At 33.9% G+C, this 7500-nt stretch overlaps 1 pseudogene; it reads left to right on the top strand.

Moving 5' to 3' along the window:
• The first annotated feature begins 4262 nt into the window (after positions 1-4262).
• On the top strand, positions 4263-6606 carry LOC137626784 (piggyBac transposable element-derived protein 3-like; annotated as a pseudogene).
• Positions 6607-7500: the final 894 nt, after the last annotated feature.

The raw sequence follows: 7500 nt of genomic DNA, 5'->3' as shown, positions 1-7500 counted from the left end.
CTAATAAGAGATTTGAGTTTTCTGGTGGGAAATATGGAAGTGTAGTCTGTTTATTTTTTCATATATTTTTGAAGGAGTATATTTTTTTTTAAGGGGAGGTGTTGCATTTGTTTTTAAAGAGAAATTAGGATTGGGAAGATTTGTTTCAGAGAAGTCAGCTTATTTAGGAAAAAACAAATTATAAGCTATATTTTCTTCAGGATTTACTTGATTTAAATCTCATATTTTAAAATATTTAGATGCAAAGGTCTCAGATTCTAGTTCCAGTTTCATGAAAAAAAGATGCTCACCAGAACATCAACCGTGACAACCCACTGTGAATTTCAACCTCAGCAGTGGCCTCACCATTAAACATCCTAGATTATGGTCACTGGTTGGGACTGATCTGCTGCCTTGCAAATGATAGGCAAACATGTAACCACTGTATCATCCTGGACGCTAGTGCAGTACGAAAAAAAAAATATTTTTAACAAGTTAATGCTATATGCTTATAGAGAAGTGAGGTGAATGCCGAACCTATATTCGGCAGATAACTAGCTTAAATACAAATAGCTGAGAACACAAATGTCACAAAAACTCAAACAATCTCAATCAATGGTTGGAAGACTTAAACAGGTTTTTCTATTATCTGTGTGGGAGAGAACGAGAGATGAAAAGCAATATCATTACATTGTATAAGCGTGTATGAAACATATACGCACAATATTGTAAAAGAATATTCCTCTTAAAAGGTTTCCTAAGGAACTCATATATGGGATCAAATGTTTAACATATTTTTTGACGTATGGGATATTTACTATCTTTCTGCAGCGGATTCCTTAAGTGGACAACCTACGGTAGATACTTACTAGATACATTGAATGACAATGGAAATATAGTTATATGTGGTGACTTCAACCTACATCTTGAAAACAGAGTAGACCCATATGTTAATGAACTTAGAGAATTGATTGACAACCATGACCTTGAAAACATAGTGTCTGAACCAGCAGCTCAGTCTAATCATATACTACATCTAGTTATAGTAAATAAAAACATCTTACTAAATATGGAGATTGAACCTGATTGCTCTATATCCTCAATGCATAAGTTAATGTCTTTTGAGATAGATGTTAGAAAAAATAATGCAATACAGAATTAAATCACATACAAAATTAAGACCAACTTTGATCCAAAAGAGTTCATTGAACAAACCCTAGAAGATATAAAAGGGATAACACCAGTCTTCAACTGTGAAGAAAAGCACACCCTATTAGAGAGACAATCCTGTGTAAACTGTAATACTGATAGAAGTAAAATAATACTTGCAACTAATTATAATAATAGGTGCCCGGAAAAAAAACAGAAATCAAAATAAAAGAAAAGTCGAATTATTTTGATTATAAATTACATGGAAAAAAAGGAAAAATGGAGGATAAATGGAAAAGAAATAAAAATAATGAAAGCTGACAACATTACAAATCAGCTAGAAATCGCTACAATTACCTTATCTTAGTTAAAAAAAAAGGCCTCTTATAAAAAAAGTTGGCAATGAAAATTACCCACGGAGAAGACATAAGAATCTAGAGAAACTATTAGGTCTAAAGACAGAAATAGTATTGTCTGACATAACTAATGATCCTAAATGCCGAGCAAATGATTTCATTGATTATTTTGAAGGAAAAATAAATCAAATCTGCTCCAGTTTTCGCAACATCGGCACAACAGAACGAAGGAATATATTAGCAACAGGTGTAAGTAAGCTAAGGGTATTTAAAGAGTTAAGTCATAGTGATTATATGAGAATAATAAACAAAGTAAATAAAACCTACTGCGGAAATGACCCCATTCTAATTGGCGATGTCAAAGATGCAGAAAATTTCACCATACTACGAGACCTACCGAAACATGGTAAATATGAGTATAACACAGGCAGTTTTCCCTAGTTGTGAGAAAGTTGCATGTATCAAGCATGTCTATAATGGAAAGGGTGATATAGACAGCTCAAGTTCATATAGGCCAATATCAAATCTGTCATATTTTTTGAAAATTATGGAAACTGCTGTACATGAACAAACCTAGAAGTATCTGAAGCAATCTAATGCTATACCTGATGATCAATCTATATAGAGAGAAAATCACTCCACAGAAACAACAGTGTTAGCGATTAAAAATGACATAACAGAAATTATAACAAATGGCAAGTGTTGCATTCTTGTGATGCTGGATCTAAGTGCAGCATTTGATACTGTGGAACATACATATCTGATGGAAGACCTTAAAGCTGTGGGCATCGTAGAACGAGCATATGACTGGTTTGTGAGTTATCTGGAAAACTGCAAAGTTAAAGTAGTAATATCAAATGTTAAATCTGAGACAAGAAAACTAACCAAAGGGGTGCCTGAAGGCAGTGTACTAGGTCTTCTCCTGTTTGAAATTTACACGATTGAACTGGCAAATATACTTGAAACTCTGAGAGTTAAGTTTAAAATATACGCTGATGATAAACAATTCTATTTCCCAATGGCATCAGTTGATGAAGCTAAAAGAAAGATACAGGAAATAATGCATGACATTAAAGCTTGGATGTTAACAAAAAAGTTCAAGCTCAATGAAGATGAAATAAAATATATTATTTTTGGAAATGAAAAAGATATAAAAAAAAATCGAATGCTTCCAAAGAATGGAAACAGGTCAATCGATCATTGACCTAAAGAAATCCGTCAGAAATCTTGGAGTAATCATGGATGATAGACTGACAATGAATGAACATATAAATAATTTGGTAAGAAATTGTAACTATCACGCTAAAAACACAGCATTTATTAGTAAATACTTCAGTGAAAAATCTATGACCATACTCATTAATCCTCACATATTTTCAAGAATTGATTACTGCAACTCACTGTTCTATGGCTTACCAAATTATCAGCTGAAGAAAATTCAGAGAGTATAAAACAGAGTAGCTAGATTAATAAAAGGACTACGCAATAGGGATAGAATTACCCCTGCACTAATCAAATTACACTGGCTGCCGGTAAAGGCGAGATTTGAATACAAGCTACTCTTACTAACGTTTAAGATACTGAGCCAAAATGAACCAAAATATCTAAAAGAGTGCCTGAACAAACTAGAACTAGAAACAAATGTTACCATAAGACACATGAGTGACAAACATAGACTATTTGAACCAAGAACCGATAGTATTTTTGGTGAAAGGGCTTTTAGCTACTGTGCGGCTAGACATTATAATAAACTGCCAACTGAAATGAAGGACCTAAAAGTAGCAATTGAATTTAAGAATAAACTAAAGACATTACTTTTCACAAGACCATATGATTTAGAAGATGATAGAATCAAGGAATTGTATAAGTTATAATGAAAATGTTTCGTTAGATAATTAATATGGACACGGCCAAGAAGTAGTTCACTCGACTTCAGTGGAGGGTTGGATTTAAACCCAAAACCAGCAAAACAAGTAAAACCAAGAACAATATTCCATTGAACAGTTTTTGAAAAAGAATTTTTTTTTCTTTATGACATTTCATCTTAAATCTTCGTATCACCTTCGGTTGAAGATCCGGCATATACACGAAGACAAAGATTAACAAAAGGTTTTTGTTCTACAGTGGTAATCCTGTTTATTATCTGGGAAAAAAACCGTTATCTTTCCTGAAGCTAAATTTCTCATTTATGAAATTGTTTCATATTAGTCTAATACTTGTACTTTCTACTCATATATCAACCTTGTATGAACATATGACTGGTTTTAATTCCCCCTCTCCTCCCATTGGCTGTTGATGATGTCATATCTCGATTGAATATTAGCTGTCATCAATATGTACGATTTAAAAAGATATGATTGACTGACAATGGTTTACTATTTTCCAAGAGTTTTTTGTGTTGATACTAAACTGATATTTAAAAAATAAATGCATTAACGTAAATATTTATTATGTAAATTTGATTTGATCATAAGTATCATAATATAGGATTTTATTTGAATTTATGTGACCTATGTATGAAATAAATCGATTAAGATGGTTTTAACCCTTTACTGCCCAAGCGGACGAATTAGTCCGCTAATTAGAATACAAGTTTAATGCTGTTATTATAGGTTGGTAACTTTGTCTGCCCACATTGACTAATTCGTCTTCTTACTAGATCTCCCTCCTCACTGACTCCTCCCATTATTACCAACATCAGCACCAGTAATAAACAATCTTTCGGAGGGTGAGGATGTGTTGATTTTATCCTCCATACTCCATAATTTTTTGCTCAAAATGGATGAAATACAAAGTAAGTAGAGGTACTTCAAATTTATTTATTGATAAAGGGGTAAATTTCCCCACTTATGAAAGCAATGTAACAAGTAAATACTATTTGTTGTGTGTTTTATTATTGTTTTTAATTAGTGGACGTTTTAGTACAGTTGGGAACATGGTGTGTTGATAATTATAGGCCTAATTAGTCCAACTGGGCATAGCAGAGAAAGATCTTGCTTTCTTTCAATATATTATTTTATATTCTCAAATATAGAGATTGTTATGTACACATATTATTATTCTCCATCATTGCCAACAGCTTACCACCACTATCACCACTGCTGAAGCAATATCTAACACCACCACCTCACCAACCACTACATACCAACCATCATCACTATTATCACTTTTTATGACAATCTACATTACCTCTTTGACTAGATATTCCAAAATCTATTTTCTGTGGAAGAAGGCTGCACAAACTAGCTACCAGAAATTTGGAATGCATTCAGGAAATTGAGCTAGATGAATTACTAAGTGCAGAGGAACCATATGATAATGATAACTACCCATTACATCGGAAGACTTTCATCAAGATATTTAGACTGGTAGGATTGTTCTCAAGAGTATTTTTTTGTCATCTTTGAAATGCTTTGTTATTAAAAAAAATAATCGGTACCTGAAATTGATGGAAACTCGTTAAGCCTAATGTAGAATATAGGGTCTGTTGACTATACTGGGGAAGAGGGAACATAGTCTTCAATTTATCTCCAATTAATTTATTTTTATACGAAGAGGGTGAAGCTCCAGTGCTTGAAGATAGATCCACATTTGATGCCGGAATTGAGGATACTCCTCATTCCTTCGATGAAAATGAGACTGTTGTACTGGAAATAAGTGTCGCTTCAAAAAACACAACGAACATTATCATCAGGAGCCTTTACCAGGAAAGTAAGAAGTAAATCAAAACTTTCTTCTACTTCATGGAAGGTAGCTGATTCTGAGGTATCTTCATCACATGATTATCTTGGCCAAGATCCGATATTCAATGATGACCTACGGTAGCCATTCCAGTATGTGTGTGACTTCCTTGGTGATGACATTATGGAGACTTCTTTGTAGCACAGTCAAATCTCTATGCAATTCAAAAAAATCCAAACAAACCTCCAAATGTTGACCGTAATGAACTAAAACAATGGTTGTTGGGTTTGAGTATCAATTATTCATCAAGTAAACTTCCTAATATCAAAAAGCATTGGTCAACCCAGCTGGGTCCTCTTAGAGAAATTGCTGCAGATGTTATGAGTCGTAACAGATGGGAGAGAATAAAATCCAAATTTCATATGGTTGATAATACAATCCTCGATTCAAATCCCAGAGGAAACAGGGACAGATTATTCAAAGTCCGTCCCCATGTTGATAAACTGAGAAGCAAGTTTCAGCAAATACCAATGACTCAAAATCTTTGCACTGATGAACAGCTTGCTCCTTTCAAGGGGATAGCAGTTTCAAACAGTATATACCTAGTAAACCCCATAGATATGGGTATAAGTTTAAGGTTCTAGCAGGCAGTCAGGGTATGACCTATGAATTTTTTTTGTCATATACTGGGAAAACTGATCCAGTCGATGACCAAAATGTTCCTGACCTTGGTGCTAGTGTTAATAGTGTGTTACATTTGGCTCAAGTAATCCCTACACACTGCAACCATCTTTTATTCTTTGATAATTGGTTCACCTGTGTGCCACTAATGCAGCACCTGTCTACCCGGGGTATTTGGTGTTATGGAACAGTGCGTGTTCCTGGCTTACCAGGAATAAAGAATTCGAAGGATGCTGAGAAAGCTTTAATGAAAAAAGGTAGAGGTTTGTATGAAGAGCTAAGAAGTACAGGTGAAGGATATGAGGTTACCTATGTCAAGTGGTACAATACTAAAATTGTGAACATTGTGTCAACTTTTGCAAAAGCCAATTCCGTCAGTAAGGTCTCCAGGTATGACAGAAAACTCAAGTGTAGGATTGATGTAAACTGCCCAGACATTATTTGGCAGTATAACAAGTCGATGGGGGAAGTTGACATGGCTGACTGCCTCATTTCCCTATACAGGATAACTAAAAGGTCCAAGAAATACTACCATCGTCTTATTTTCCACATGATTGATATGGTAATAGTAAATAGCTGGCTACTATATCGACAAGATGCTGGAAATCTTCATATACCAAAGCCAGATATCCTTCCCCTTGCAGTCTTCAAACTAAAAGTTGCATTTGCTTGCATGAAAAGAGGAAAGTCCTCAGGAAACCTAAACAGAGGCAGACCATCAAGCCTGGAGGGTAAAAGTAAAAAACGGATGATCGGGTGACCTGCACAGGCAATTCTTGATAAACTTATTCGATCTGACCTTGTAGGACATTTCCCATGTGTTGATGATATATGGAGGATTTGCAAGAATCCAGAATGAAAAGGAAAAACAAATAGTCTGTGCATGAAATGTAAAGTGAACTTGTGTCTCAATAAGAGTAACAACTGTTTCCTAAAATTTCATGCACCATAAGTAGGAAATGAGATGACAAGGAGTTTTATATCTTGTACCATTGTTCCATTCAAAACAGAAGCAAGTAAAAAATGTATAAGTATATATCATTGGAATTATTGTCATAGTATTCTTAATTTTTCAATTGTATTCTGATTTCAAGGAAAATTACATGGTGAAAATTTTAAACACTAAATTACTAATAGATTATTGAGTCTTTTGCCAAAAACATTGATAAGTAAGCACCTAGTTTTATCATTCATGCACTTAACTCCTGTACAAACTTTCTACAATGAAATATTAAGGAAATTAAAAACAAGTAGTTTCATAATAACTAATGTTTTTAGAATTTTATTGCTAAAGCAGTGGAGTGGATTGGCTGTTCTGATGCCCGAGTGGACTAATTAGTCCTCTAATTCTAATTATATAATAATAACATAGATAATAAAAACAAACTTACATGAGAATATATTGGTGCTATATAAAACTATTGAAAGGGATTAAAATTTTTCTCTTTAAAAAAATAAATAAAAATTGGGCAGTAGAGGTCTAACAAAACAAGGTAATTTAGAACATTAAAGGTGGCCATTATTCATAATCACATTGGATATTTTAATAAACCTTTGCCTAATTGCTCAAAGCAAATCAACCTTGTATGGGTGACCCTGAATAGTGCATCTTTTCTGGTTATGGCAATACATAAACCCTGTCACCATGCTAAGG

Source organism: Palaemon carinicauda, chromosome 34, assembly GCF_036898095.1.
Source record: "Palaemon carinicauda isolate YSFRI2023 chromosome 34, ASM3689809v2, whole genome shotgun sequence".
Classification (NCBI taxonomy): Eukaryota; Metazoa; Arthropoda; class Malacostraca; order Decapoda; family Palaemonidae; genus Palaemon; species Palaemon carinicauda.
The sequence above is the reverse complement of the archived record's forward strand: the minus strand, read 5'-3'. Positions and strand labels throughout refer to the sequence as shown.